This window comes from Lepisosteus oculatus, chromosome 8 (assembly GCF_040954835.1).
Source record: "Lepisosteus oculatus isolate fLepOcu1 chromosome 8, fLepOcu1.hap2, whole genome shotgun sequence".
Lineage (NCBI taxonomy): Eukaryota > Metazoa > Chordata > Actinopteri > Semionotiformes > Lepisosteidae > Lepisosteus > Lepisosteus oculatus.
Window position 1 is genome coordinate 5,700,177 of NC_090703.1, and position 16,383 is coordinate 5,716,559.

Below are 16,383 nucleotides of genomic sequence, written 5' to 3' on the forward strand. Positions count from 1 at the left end.
ATAGAGTCAACAAGAACATAAATAATATGACTTGCAGGCTAAAATGAGAGCTAACCTCCCCGAAAATCGGGCTGTTAACTAAAAAGGGCTGGTCCTCAGTAGCGAGCTAACAGGACTAGCAAGAAAAGTGAAAATCTGACTTACAGTGAAATTCTTGGTGTTCAAGATTAATTTAATAATTTTGTTAAGCTGCATACCCTGACTAACTGATTTACAACACTATACCCTGATCTCCAAAGACCCACCTGTACTTGGGTTCCTGTTTAGCACTGGCTATCTCGAATCGCACGCTTTGTTGCCGTGATATAGTGGAGTGGATGGGTCAAAGGTATCAATCACGAAATTGAGGCCTGGGAACACAGCCCTAGAATTACACTTGTTGTTCTCAGAGAGGGTCAGAGCCAAATCTGAGATGACGTGCGCATCGCTCCTAACAACAGCTGAGAAAAGCCAAGAAAGAGTTATGTGTGGTGAAACGGGACATGTTTGGTTGTTTCATTGTTGACGCGTGACTCAGTAATGTCCATATGGCCTGGGCAGCAGACAACAGCCAAGACTGCAGAATTAATGCATAGCAAAAGTACATGGATTAGTAAATACTGTCATTAATTATGTTAAATTCACTAGACCACAAAGCCTTGTGTTAATGAGATGAAAACCGAAATATTGAGTAATGTTTTAAGGGTAAGTAACAGGTATTGTTTCGCCTGTAATTCCAAAAGCAGCAACATGACTAATATTTAAAAGCATTGCATAAAGACAAATATATTGCCTAAAAAGTTCAGTCACCATTGTTTCTGATTTAACTGTTTTGAATAAATAAAATAAGCCTATTTCTCACATTTCAATTGTCATTTTATTGAAAACTGGGCATTTTTATTTTTAGTATGCCGATGACATAAAAAGGCTGGTATTGTAAGGCAACTTCTGTACATTCAGTACTTCCTGCAAAGAAAATGTGACTCAAAAGATTGTAATAGGACAATGATTCAAATATTAACTTCTGGTTCATTTTGGGAACTATCCATTGAAAGATTGTGGAGAAATATACTTTATGCCAGCACAATTCAGTAAATAAGCACAGATCAGATTGAAACCAAAGCTCTGTTGATAGATATTCACCTTACAATTAGGCCTCATATGAACCAGATCTGAAATAGAGCAAAATAACCTCAATCACTAAATAATATGAAAATAATAATCAGGTTGCTAGTACCTATCCCCAAATATATTGTTTTAAAGAAATCACTTTTTGTGGTTTAAACCTTATTGATGTCAGTGGAAAACGCTGGACCTGAGATTAACTTATTTCCATCAAAATGTTTTTTTCAGTGCATGTTGTCTTATGAATCTTATGACTCAGAAAAGCTCAACAATGTAGCGTAACTTGTGTTGCAGTTAACTTCACCTGCACAAACAGGTCACTCGGGAAGGCTGGAAATTGGGTTTGACACCAACAGCTTTGAGATTAATAGAGTTACGGAGGTCAAACAGTGTGGGACTCAAGAGAATGGACAAGCAAAACAATGACTCATTCTTCCAGGAGCATCTACATGTTCTAATTATTTTAATGAAATATCAAACGTTTCTTATATGTGAGAAACCTATGTATTCTAGAACTAGCAACATCTTGTGTCTAAAGTTAGTAACTGAAGATCTTAACAATTACATGCTTTGACATTCATTCAAACTGCACGTGAATACAGTTTAGGAAACTATTTTGGTTACTGAGTCAATACTCTTTCTGACTGATTCCTGCCCACACTTTCATGTAACGAATCTTTGAAGTTGTATTTCTTTATTTTTTTTATTTTCCACCCAGACAGAATGCACTTTTAAGGACTGATTTCCACAAGTCGTTTCAGACGAGAAGGTCTAAAATTAACCCCAGTGTCACACAGGCAGGCTTTACTGGATCAGTGGGCATGCAGGTGGACTAATCAGTCCCGCCAGTTTTTCCAGACCCCTGGTAACGATAGGAATGCCATGGATCAGAGCCCTGTCAGCGAGGTGCCAGCGCTAGTACCTTCTCTGCTGGAGTTCCAGTGTGGATTAGCAGATCACTCCTCGGTTTTCAAGCCCCTTATTAGGATTCTTTGGGCATCCATGTCTCAAGTTTTCTTGGATGACCGGGCTGAAATGTAGTTTTGGCTCTGACTTAATGAACTGTGGAGAAGCGTTTAGCAAGAAATTCAAAGGAGCCATTACTCACTCTTAAATTGGACATATATTTATACAACACCACACTTAGAAGAACAAACAGTGTAGGGGAGAGCTGACATCCCTTTTTTACTCTTCCAGTGTTTTTGTCAAACACCATCCCTGTCAGAGCGGCTGTCAGGAAATAAAACAGTCCTCATCGCCGCCCCTGGAGTTCAGTGCTGACAGGTGTGATGAATGAATTGTGCTGTTTTATACCACTTTAGACATGCCCTTTAAGAAACAGTGCTAATCTTGCTTTTTTTTCCCTAATGAGAAGCAAAATTGCTTTTAGGAGATTACATTTCATAAAAGACCCATAAAAGACATTTGAATGTTTGCTGAAGGATGCCTGTGGGGCTACTTTTGTCTTTTGTCTTTCGAATACATTTTAAACTCAAGATACACCATTCACGAATGCTGTTGTGTACTATGCAAAGAGAAATGGATACAGTCCATTTCAGGTTTAGGAATTGCACTGTACATGTAATAGCTTTCTACATGGTAATGTTTTCAAATAAAAAAATATTTCCCTTTGTCTTAGCTGTTTGTTACATGACCCCTAAAGACAGCTGTGTGTAAACTAGGTTACATTCAATATGCAATATCTCCTTAATATTTAATGCACTTCAGGATTCTGTCACTTTGGAAAGGTTTAGAAATAGTTAAGAACTCAATGTTTTTTTGTCATCTCAAATTCTTTATTGCAATAACGTGTACAAGAAAATGGTTAGCCCACTTTAGAAGTAGGATGTTTTTTTTAGATTCAGAATAAAATCATCTGATATGTTCAGGCTTCTTTTGAATAATAAAAATGGTTTTAAAATATTTCCCCCTGGAAATTAATTTTCATTATTAAAGTAATGATCATGAACAATTTTACTATCTTTACTGGATTGTCAGAAGCTGGGCGTTCCTGCACTCCACAGTAATATCTCTGAAATGACAGTTTTTGCTCTCTTGACATTTACAGTCCCGTGTCTTTGATTGGCAGTCACATGTGTTTAGCTATTGCAGTCAAAATAACAAGAGGAAATCATCAATAGGATGTCAGCAAATTGCCCTCTGATGAGATAGATTCTTTCCCCCTGAAATGAAAAAAAAAATCAAATTACTCAGCTCAGCAAGATACACATCCATCAAAAGTGTTGGGAAGGCAATGTGTCACACAGAAATCTTGTCCGTTTTTCTAAGGTAAAGAAATACACTCATTGAAGTTAACTCTCAAATTCACACATGAATTACACATCAAATTAAAATAAGTGATTTAACCCTTGACTGGATTATAAAGATGCCATTGCCCAAGTCTATTATATATTTATATATTACAGAAAAAGTAAACTACATTCAAAGAGTTAGCAACTAGAATGTTCCACGTTGTCATACCTCTGAAATTTGAGTTATCCCCCATAACAGATCCTAAGTGTGTGATTTAAGCTGCAAAGACATTAAAGAACACATGTAATGTACGTTTTTACAGAAACTTGAAAACACATTTGTAGACGTAAAGAATGGAAAGTATCAATTAAACCAATTACATGAAGCTTTTTGACAAGAACGTTTCTTATTCTGATGGCTGTTGAATGTTTACATTAAGACCGGGGCAGAGGAACCTTCTCCGGGCAAGGGGCACCTTGAACATGAGACGTGCATCAGTGCGCTTTACGTTTCCTGGATCAAAAAAAAAAACAAAACAAACTTGAACTGGAATCCATGAAGTTCACATGATGGGTGGCCCGGCGCAAATCACTTAAGCCAGACTTGCTTCCTGAATGAGAGACTGAAGCACATACATCTGCAGCAAGCTCTGCAGTCGTCGCACAGTGAAAACGAAATTAAAAACCCACACAGGGCGTACTGTACGCACATATGTAATATGTAAAACATGTGCATGTAAATTTATTTTATTGGATACGCATTTGCAGGGCACGGACCGTGCTGTCATTGCGACGCTAACGTCTTATCCCGCCGAGTCTCTGCATACTGGACGTCTCATAATTCCGACCAAATTAGAAGGTTGAAAAAGAGAAGGGAAAAAAATGAATAAAGGCAGGGTCTGGCGGAGACATGTCTTCTTCCTTTGCTATTTACAGCCACTGGGGTTTAATGCGATCTATAAACTCATCTGTCTGTTTACATACCAGCAAATGATACGTCTCTCTGATCCACTTACATCTCCTAACCTAATGTATACACAGAGCACTGACGTTGTGTACACAAGACACAGAGATAGCTGGGGGCTGTGTGCTGTCCCTGCTTTCGCCGCGTGCTGTCACTCTAATAAATAAAGCATTCGCTCGAGTAAAGACTCTGAGAGGCTCAGAGCCACATTGCGTGCAAATCCAGCTCAGTGCTTGAGCCTCCTTGCTTTTGAAGCTAATCCGAACTGACATGTTACAGTAAAAGTACTTTATAAAATCAATATTAAATTCACAGCCTTTGACATCATGGGACATCTAAGATAAAGGGGAAATAAGGCGTGGAGTAAGTAGTCCTGCAGCTATGTCAGTTGCTCAAGGAGGAAGCCAAAGGAAGACACAGGAGACCATGGGGTAAATTAGTGCAGTGCTAGTCATGTTTTATACCAAGGTCTTGACATCAATGAAAACATTATAAAGCGGCACGCAAACTCTTACAGGAAAAAAAAAAAACAAGGGAAGACCTACTATACTGTACTAATTCAGTGCGTGGTTTATCTGTCTTCCAATCCAGTGACGAGAGGAAAGACGCAGGAGCGACACTGAGGATGGATGTTAATAATGAGCCCAGCCCTGCCTTTTCATGCCCGACATGCAGAATGTTTTCTAGGAACTGCTTTGGTTTTTATTTATTTATTTTTTTGTACCTTTTAAGAAAAGCCTCTATGATTTGCCGTGAACGCGTGCCTCCAGTTGGTTCAGATACGCGGTGGGAGATAACGTTTCGCCTCATCTGAACTTGTTGGTCCTCAAGGCTTTCGGGGTTTAAACGGTCTACAAATGAAGAAGACGAGCAAACACTTGACAAAAATCGAAAGCAGCTGTCCATTATATACATCGCTGCAAAGTTAGACTATGTGTAAAATTACTTTTTTCGTATTTACAGTCTGTAACTGATGTAGTTCATCACCTATTACAATGACTGTATTCAGAAATCCACGATTATTTTGCGTCTGCACACAAGTGTCAGTATCTTATCAAACATACTGGATCATATCAGTTTAATGAAAAACCATCTGCTTCTAAGAACATTTTGGTAGCACAGGCAAATAAAGCAAACAGCAGGTCAGATGGGCTTGGGATGTTTTGACTGGACTTTTAAAATTCTATTCTGCAAGACTTTTAGTGTCCCTCCTTTTTTTTAAACGGTTTGTGAGAAGGTTGGCTTTCATCCACCTTTGATATCTGTGATATCTGTGAGTCAGACATTGGGAAAGGTTACATACTCTTAGGACTTTATACCACAGAAGCACCAGACATGTAGTGTAACTTACTATTGTGTATGTATATAAACAATGTCAAAGAGACATATCTGGTATGCCTCACATTATTTCAAATGTATACAGTATACAGAGTCAAGAGCAGTTATCAGGGTACATCTGTGTACAGTATGTACTGTCATGTTCTCTGTGGGTTACAGTAAGCTTTCAGAAAATTATACAAATTGTTTACGACAGTGTAGTTAAAGAAGGTTAAAACTATTTAGCATTGTTCCTGCTTTATTCACATACTGTTCTGTATTTTCCACAATATCTTGTGGATATTGCAGTGTTTTGTCTCAATTCAATGCAGCAACCTAATGATCAAATCATTCATTATTTTCTATATTTTAGTATCTTAGATTTCATTACAGTGGCAGTTTTTTCCAGCATACCTGTACTGTACATTAACTTCTACAAAGTTGTAAGAAGCTGAAATGTTTCAGCAAGGAATATAATTTTTCTGCCCAGTCCAAGCATAGTGTGCTGAGGAAGAGAGGGCAGCACAGTTCAAGAGGTCACTGCTGAGAACATGTGGTCATGAAATAGCTTATGACAAGGAATAGAGTGCCAAAGGTCAGGTGTGTGGTGACAAAGGCTTGTCTGCTTGTGATTCAGGAACAGTGGCAGCCCAGCGTCTCGAGATGATGACAGAGACACAGAGGGGAAGAGACGGTCGTTTAAGGGTGGGCATCATGTGATGTGTGTAAAAAATGAAACATTTCAAAGCCAAGTTTAGATCCAAAACTCACACTTGAAAAGGACTCCTTGTGGTTCTCATTTTGCATGTCTTTAAGAACTTTGCCGATATTGTATTTCAAGCTTATTAACTTTGTATTTGCAGCTGAAGTTGAAATTAAAATAAAAAATATATAGTTCATAGTTTTTAAACTCTGTCAGAGAACATTTAACAATTCTACATTTCAGAAATAAATGTATAATATAGAAGTAAGAAGATCCAATAAAGATTATACTTAAAAATATCAAGAACAAAAAGGTGGGGTTAAGGGTTGAATCTAATTTCGATCACAAGATGAAATAAATTAATCTTTTTAGTGTAGGTAGATACTAGATAATACAGTGTACTTTTAGGTATTGTCAAATTGGCTGTAGGTTGTGTGAATATCTGCATCCCTCCATTGACATCAAATTCCATATTCAAGTTAAAATCAGGTTACTATTGAAACTAAATCAAATTGTGCATTTGGTTTCTTTATTTACGGTACAGTGTACACTTTACAGGATCGATTTCATGTGTGTAAAAAAAACTGATTTGTGTAAATCGCAAGACAGTATTTTACATTTTCCTCTCAGGGGTGTTCCACAGGCAGGCTTTGAAATGCTCTTCTCATGTACAGTGTTGTGCTCATGAAAAAGCTAACAGAAAATCTGCCATATCCATGTGTATTGGTGGTGTATTATTGCATTTTGTAAAAGAGCGCCTTTAATGAATTAAATGTTATAACATTAAATCGAACTGGCACTTTTACTACTATCATCACAAACAGCACAAAGACATTGGGTTTGGGGTGGAACTACAGTACATCATTCTTACTTCAGTCATGAAACACAAAACCCTCATGCCTCCAGACTGGAGGAACAGAGTCATCTGCGTCTCTCTGTCTGCTCTGGATCTGTTAGAGAGACTCCTATCCCACTTCTCCTTCTTCACAGTTAAACACAAGACAGTCGCTCTCACTAGCTTTCATTTTCCCATGGTCATATTTCTTCACCTGAACATCTTTCTGTCTTCTTCTATGAATCGACTGTTTTGTAAACTGTACCTCGGGTTTTTATGTTTGGTAACCTGGTTCATTTTTATTTTCGTGTACATTTTTAAACTTCCTTTTTAGTTTCATTAAAAAATTGAAATAATGTAGTAAAGGTCCAATTTACTAGAAAATAATGCTCTGTAAATTCATGCTGCAATTCTCATTCCTTGCAGATGCTTACTTTAGAGTTCACTTATTATGTACAGTACATAGAGATAAAGACTGCGATGATGATATCATGTTTATATATAGCGCAACAATATATTTAACACATATTCAAAATATATACTGTATATATTGATTTCTGCTTAGCAGTTTCTTACTTCACACATGTCAAAAAGCATCCAGTGGAAAGACAGCAGCTTTCAAAGAATCCAATTTGTTTGTTATCTTCAAAGCAATTTATTTCTAAGAATACAAGCTTTCCTTGCCCCATGTGGCCTGTTTTGTAGTGTGGTCAATGAAAACAGAGTGACATGGGCAGGATGTGTTGGCAATGTGCATATCAATCTCCTGTCAGCTTGAGCGTCAGTGCAGGCAAGGCTGCCCGTTGCTGTGACCTGGGATGTCACAGGTTCCTGCTCTCTTTTCATGGAAGGCTGCAGTGGGGCCAGGGTGTGTGTGAGGATGCTAGGGCTGTGCAGTATTCAGTCAGGCTTGTCCTGCACCTGCCTGGTTTCGCCACAGCTGTTAGGAGAACGGAATGGTCTGTGTGGAAGTGACGTCGGCAAGGGAATCAGAATCAATCTGTGTTGGTTTCTTTGAGCCCAGCCTCACACACATGAAAAGGCCAAACTCCCTGTCAGGCTGCAGGCTGTCTCCCCTGGCCCGGCACATCACCGGTGTGGTGTGTGCGCTTGTGAGAGAGCCCGAACACAGCCCACCTGCCTACAGGCGCTCACAGCTTCTCACGGAAGAGGGACTGAGGAAGGAGCTAATACACCCTGCAGAGACTCCCTGGGCTCTCCTGTGCCATTTAGAGCAGTGTCTGTAGCCGAGAGCACGCTTTCCTGTACCTCTGGTACCTTGGTACTGAAAGAACAATAATTTCATTATACTGTACAGGACTGACATGGGGACAACATGGAAATTGTACACACTGTAAAGAGAAAAATGGTTCAGATTGTTATAGGTATCAGCTCTTGTCTTCTTAGGAGTAGCCTTCAGGCTAGATACGAAGTCCGGTCAAGTAGCGAAAAAATAAAACACATGTAAACAAAAACACAAATAAATACATCCTGCATGTGATTGACGGCTTTAAAAGGGCAGCAAATGCTATTGGTCCCAAAATTAATTTCTTGCATTTTTATGCCTCTCAGTTTTGCAAGAGTGTTATCATTGAAACACTGAAAATGCATGAGATTGAACATTTTCTGAAAAAGTGCTTCATACTTCTGAGGCTAGCTTTTGAGGCAGAACTATAAAATCAAAAAAATGAAATCCTCAGAAAGCATCTTAGTACATTGTTAGGAAAAAACAACAAAGGCTTTGGAAAGCTGTGAAGGTGGTGCAGTAATATTAAAGCCTAAAATTTAAACTTATTTTTTTGCTTTTAAAAGTCTGCATAGGCTAAGACTGAGTAATACTTCTTCATTCAAATCTTTAGAGAAAGATATATACTGTATAATGAGGTATTCTTATTTAACATGCCTGTGTTTTTAACATGAGTAAATATTTTTATTCCTTTACTAGTTTAATCCTTATGTCCTGTTTCGAATGAGCAACTTTCACATTTGAAAGAAGGTCAACTATCCTGGGACTGGAGAAGTGATCTGTGTTCTCGGCCTTCCTGTGTGATTGTCACAGTGGAAAAATCTAACCTTCTTCTTAACAGCCACCTGCTGGAAACAATCCGAGGGATTTTCCATAGAAATACTGAATAGTCTCTCCATAGAAACCCTTCTACCCTTCCATGAAAACTGTGGAATAAGGTGTGTGAAATGTCTTTAAAAACTCCAGGAAGAAATAAAACCACATTTTTAACACCTCTACTGCACAATTCCATTAGAGCCTGTGACTGTTGTTATATCTTTCTTACATTTACTGAGTGTATTTAATGCCCTTCTTTTAATTTAGGAAAATCTACATGCTGGATTTGGGTTTAAAAGCTTCCTGAACTCTATCATTTATGTTAGTATAAAATCTGAGGTGTCTGAAATTCAGTGCAGGTCTGCTAATATTAAATGTAAATGAAAAACAATCAAACTTGCATTCAACAAATCAATAGGGCAAAATGATTCTGTTGCATATTGTTGGACCTAGCTATTGCTGGAGCTTTTAGGTTGAAATCATGTATTTGAGACAGAGCTTTGTCTTCATCAAGGTAGCTGCTCATTTTACAATTTTACAGCGTTACACACTATAATTGTTAAAGTTTAAATTGCTTAAAAAGAAAAAAGTTGCCCAGCAGTTTTCCAAGTACCACGTTGCCCCCATATTTTCCATTTGACACCTGTGTAGTAGTAAACGTACACTGCAGTAGATGGATCAGAGAACGTAGAACAGTTTTACATTGAGGGATAACTTTTGGATTACTGCTTTCGGTCAACTAAATACCAACCCACCCATTTTCTAACTGTTTTGTCCAATACAGAGTTGCAGGGGAGCCGGAGCCTATCCTACAGAGAGACACGGGCACAGTGCAGGCTACACCCTGGATGGGATGGCAGCCCATCTAGCTCAGCTCAGTTCAGTTCCGTTTATTATCATCTGCACAAGTGCAATGAAATGCTTATTTGCATGTATGCTCCAATACAAAGACATTAAGGAAACACCAACAACATAAACACAGGACAGGGGCAGCAACAACAACAAGCTAAATAACGTACATCTAGAGACAAAAACATACAGTAAGTGTGAGGCAGTGGCAGGGGTAGAGTTCAGTAATCTGACAGCTTGTGGGAAGAAACTGTCTCTGAATCTGGACGTTCGTGCCTTTGTGCTCCTATAACCCTTACCAGAGGGAAGGGGGGAGAAAAACGAGAAACCAGGATGACTGGTATCATTAGTGATACTTCCAGCCTTCCTGAGACAGCGAGTTGTAAAAATGTCTGAAATAGAGGGGAGCTGTACTCCAATGATGGACTGGGCTAAACTAAACTAAATATAATAAATACATATATTGAAATTATATTTATATTAACATATAATTAAACTGAACGAATATAAATCTAAACTTAATATTAACAAACAAAAAAAGATAAACAGGGAAACAGAAACAAGAGACTAACTGGTGAAGAGGGCTCCTTAGGTGCCGCCATGATCCATGTATCAATTGATCTTTTCCTAGTATTGACCACTGCACTGCACTGCAATCATGTCCGAATAACTGCAAGAGCCGAGGCTGAAAACAGAGGAGCTGGGTTTTCATGTTTGCCTTCAATTAATCCCCAACCCATGGCACAGAACCCCTGAGGCTCTGCCCTGCTTGCTAGCCCCATCTCACGGAGTCCAATCAATGCAGAACCAGCTTTTCACCATGGGGAGGAATTGGCTCTTGTCATACTCCAATCCATAGCACTGAAAATAATGTCTGGTCAATTAAATGAACCAAAGATAAAATGATTGTCAAACTTCCCTCTTAATTCCTTCTTAAAAGTGCAAGAAATTATCACATCAAAATGAGTAAAACCAAAAACTGCAGGACTATGGCGTAGAGGAAAGAATGTAACTATATTTTCATAATTGATAGGAACTTTATGAAAGTGCAGTTACTCTGAAAATTCCTTCTTTCTTTTTTAATGCTGCAAAGCCTTATCTCTGCATGAACCTTGTTTGAACTTTCATTTACATCAGCTCAGTTCAAAGACAGAAATCTGTATTCACGGGTGGTTTCACTGTCTAACCAGAGCAAGATCAACAAATTCAAATGAAAATATAACGGTACAAGGAAAACCTTTACACATCAGTTACAGACAAGGCTAACATGGGAACAGTTGATGAAAAGATTTTTTTTTCTTATGACCTGAAGAACTTTGCTTTGGTTGTGAATATGACAATATTGCTTTAAAAACAGATTCGGTTTGGAGTTTTAAACTGTATTATGTAGTACTATGTTTCCTTGGGGAATAGCTGAAACCCAACACAACACTCACGTCTACCTCCTTCTACCAAAAACCGTAGGCTGAGAACCTGTGTATGTAACAAGCCACCTCTCTTTTTTCAAAATCTGTAATTCTCACAAACATTTGCTTGCTATGCTATTGACACTCCACAGATCTAACAAGCTACAGAATATTTAGAACATTTCTTAAATGTTAGTATTCGATCAATATAGTGGCACGCTTCTAACCTTTTTGAAAAAGTGCATCTGCAATAAGTATTCTTAACAAGGATAACAAGAATTGCATCCTGTTTCTGTTTCCCTATGCGTAAAATTCAACTTGACAGCTAAGTAGATGTTCTATAAGCACTGATAGTGCAGATTATCGGCCTTCATCAGTGTAATTAAATATTGACGCTATCGACTCTACTGTGTTGAATGTGGCACTTACTTGATGGCTCAGCCTGTTGGTGCCCATCTCTTACTAAGCCCTCTTCCGTGATGTTTGTGAGTGCGATGCATCACAGCCAAAAATAAACACCCTCAGAGCAGGCTGAGGTGTGCGAACATGCTGCTCTCGATTTCAAAGAAAGATCGAGAACCAAAATTAATATACCCAAGATAAGTGTCACTACATTCCTAGTAAGAAAATATGAAGTTATAGGTTTTGCGGTTGCAACAAAATAAGTGTTCAGTTTTTAAAGTGTCCTCATGCTCTGTTATTTACAATTCTGTCAGCTATTCCTTTGTTCCCATAATTTTTTCTTGTTTTTACCCTTTTCCCTTAATCCCCCTCAGAAGCTGTTCTTCAGACCCCCCCAGACTTTACAAACGGGGCTCTGTGCTGTATGAGGTACTGTATACCAGCTCAGAGTCCATCTGAGTCCCCCGGTGCAGATTTCTAACATATCTCTGTTCCAGAGAGCACCTGTGATTTGAGCTTCCCAGAATCCCTCACTTAACAGTCGTGCCCACCTTCCGCTACACTGCGGCCAATGTCCCATAAAATGGCGACAACATCCCATGTCCTCATAAATGCACAGATGCCTTTGTGTGAATAAGGCTACTTTGTGAAATGTAGATCCTATCTTTCAGGAACCTTATGTAAAATGCTCTTTAATCCTATCAATTTATGTTTTTTAGCCCCTTGTGTATCTTACTGTGGCTTGGCATCAGTAAAAGCTATGGTGAACTGTGGTAGTATTTATTGATCCTACATTATTAATTATATCTCCACTTCAGCATTTGGTTTTGTATCTAATGAGAGTAAACTAACGTATATGCCAATATTAATTAATTCAATAATGAGCACTGACCCCAAAATAACCCTGTTCTAATGGTCCTCTGGCCAGAACACAAACTGCTACCACATTGTGGCCAGAGCATTCACTTATTAGATCATTGCAATCAGAAAACGTGGATGGAATACAAACCTGTTCCAGGGAGATTGTTTTGAAGTATTAAACGAACATCCAAGACACACACTTGAATTGCAAGAAAAAAAAAACTGCCATTAATTAGTGTAAATTAAAATATCAAATATGCACTGTCTTTACAGGTTTCCATAGCAACCTCTCCCATGTTCTGAGTGTGTGGGCTCTGAAACATGTGGCCCACCGGCTCAACTAATCCATTTCACTGAGGTGCCAGGCCTCGAGTCACCCTCCTTGTGCGGGGGGGGGGGGGGGGGTTCTTTCTTCGGTCGGTGACACCGAGAGTGTAAAGCAAGGCTTGTATTTTCAGAACACACAAATAAATTCATATGTTCATCTGCAGAGAAATCAGGGTTTTGTTTATTCTCTAATAAAACGTAGTGCGATAAAAGCAGCTCTCCAGAGAATGCTTACGTTTGAAAAGATGGATGCATTGAAGCTCTTTTTATTGCTGCTCTACAGTACAGCTTTGTTGTTTGTGTTCTGAATTAGAAAACATTATAGATGGTGTTTAAAAACATTTTAGTTAAGAATTATTCATCCAAATCCAGTGGTACACGAATTGCTGTGCTGTTCTACAAAAAAAACAGGAACAACAAAAAACACACATATCAAAAGAGAAACACAGTGTTAAGTTGGATGTAGAGTTACAGCTAAAGAACGTTTCCGCCTCGTAAATGTAGCCATTTTTTGTCAACAAGTGGCTTTATGTGTGATCTGTTAGATAGGAGCGCCAGCAATTCATCCCTCCTTGTTAACTACAGGTTCTTTATGTGCTGAGTGACAGACAGCTTGTCCCACTCAGCCCGGGAGACAGGCTTGTTAGCAAAGCCAGAGTATGCCATTTCTAATGAAGAGGCCTAGCAGCACATTTCACTCCATCTATTAGTATCTCTGTTTCTTTTCTGTGAGCAGCTCAGAGCCTCTTTCAGACAGGGACAAATAAACCCCCAGACCTGAAGTGCTCGGCAGCCTTATGGACAGCTGGGTAGTAAATGTCACATGGTGTATAGAATGCCCATTATTAGAGACAGCTATTTTTTCTACACCACCCCTCCTCCCTCTCAGCAACCTAATGTAATACAAAATTGACAAATCAAGTCCTATGTCTGTGACAGAATATAATGAATGAGAAAGTGGGAGCCAATTCAACACTCTTCCCTGGGATCTAATTGGCCTTGGCATCAAAGATGTCACTCAACAAGAGACTTCCTTTTAGTCAATTTTCTCCCTCGTTGTGCTGCTGAGCCTATTAAAGAGACCACCAGGTCACCATACAAATAACCAATGGCAAGCAATAATTAGTCATTTCATTTTAGAGCGTTTCTTTAACTCTTGACAGCCTCTGCCACATAATTTGCCATTAATTCCACTAGAAATAAAGCTATTATCAACCCCAATAACCACGCTATAGTTAAGGAATTTCAGTATAACACTGCGACGCAAGAGGCCTTGTCTTTGTTAATTGAACGCTCCTGAAATCTGACAGTCCCTCTGTGAGATGTTTTATCTGACAGCCACACATCGCTTGCTGGCTGTTCTTTTAGTTGTAGTAATCAGGAACAAACAGCTATTCTGCTTTGGTTTTGTACTCAAGAGGTGGTTCGTATTTGTCACCTTTATTGCTTTAGTGTTCCGGTTCGGTCACTTTTTATGTCAGATTAATTTAATATATTTCAATATATATAATAAATGGAATTAGAATCTTGATTAAACAATCCGAGCTGCTAACAGGTGCTGGCTGACCCCCAGCTTCTCTCCCTGTCTGTGTGTCTCATGGAGAGCAAGCTGGGATATGCAAAAAGACAAATTCCTAATACAAGAAATTGTATATGAGCTATAAAGTGATCTTATCTTATTTTATCTACCATGACTTGTCGAGGCTTTGCATTGTGACCTTTAAAATAAATTCCTACTGTAATTTTGTCAGCTCAGGGGCCTCCCAGTACACACAAGCCTGAAGCTTACTTTTACAGTGCTCATTCCTTCCTTCTACACTTCATGAGACACCGGCAAGGGACTGACAAGGTTAGTATCACCATAAACTCAATGTCCTATGAAGTGGGAATGATTCTGAGATAGTCAGTTGTTGCCCTGCATTTGAAGGACAGATGCTGAAATATCCCAACGAGATGATGGAACAAGGGCTTAATGCCATAAACCCGGGGGATTTTCCCTTCTGTTGTATCCAGCTGTGATTGCAAATGAAATATGTTCTTCATGAAAAGCCCAGTGACCATTAACCCATAAGCATATCTGTTTTGCGCAGTTCCACACTTAAGGAAAGGGTCCAATTCAGAACAATGTTGATACGCCCCCCCCAAAAACATGATGAACACACAGTCCTCACTGTAATTAGCAGGACTTTCTGGCTGCTCAGATTATCTTCCTCAAGGGGAGATTCGGACTGTTTGTAACATAAATGACAGGATTAATACACAGGTACTTTAAAGGGCTGGATTTATGAACTTGGCAAGAAGGCAAAAACTGTTGCCCTCTTCAGGGTGCCCTGGGTTTAGTTTTGACTTTGACAGTCATTAGCTTATTAGCTGTGAAAAGGCAGGCGAACTCTTTTGGCATGTTGCTATTAGATTATCACTCTTTCATAAAAGACCCATGCAATTATTTGGCCTGAAACAAGTTTTGTAGACAGTTAACTCTAATTGCATTTTATGAAGGGTGTTATGAAAAGCGACCAGTAATTAATGGACACTTAGCAAAGAGAGCTTTGCTTCATGCAAAATGCGGCTTTGCCGTATGACATAAAAAGCTGGTACTCCAGCTCCCTTCTTCAGGGCTAATGTGCTTTGACACAGCGTACTACCTACACAGCCACATCACCAGTAAAGACAGATGAGACATCATCAGTTGGCCCAAGTGACAACTGATGCATATAAAACACTGACACACAACAGGCAGCTCATATAAGACATTGTCAAGCATGATAAAATGGTGCTTGTGCAGTTGCAAACACAGAAACTTGGCGAAAGACTCATTTTGTCAATGAATATAAAATATAATTCTCAGACAACACAATTCTGAGACGCCAGTTAACCTAGTTTTTGCCACATTGGAGAAAAACCTGAGAAAACCTGCTTTTACCACACGTGATTTGGTGCTACATAAGTTCAGTTTCCCAACTTTGTCCACAGTCTGCGTTTTTTCCAACAAACTTCAACCAATAATCCTTCACTAGGCAAAATCATTCCTAAGGAGCAGACTTTGATGTGTGCTGTGAAACCATGCATATACGTCTGCTATTGTTTTAGCAGATCCTTACTAATAATGCTTAGAAAAGGAACTATAAAACTATAGACTGGTGCTTTATGAAACTCATTGTCTTAAACCACAAGGGAGAATGGCGCTTTAGGGATGGACAGTGCGTGCTTGTTTTGGGAACAGCACACCACCTCACAATCTGCCAGACAGAGCAGCCAGCCCTGCCCTGCGGTGCTGTTGGATAATGGTGTCATGTGTGAG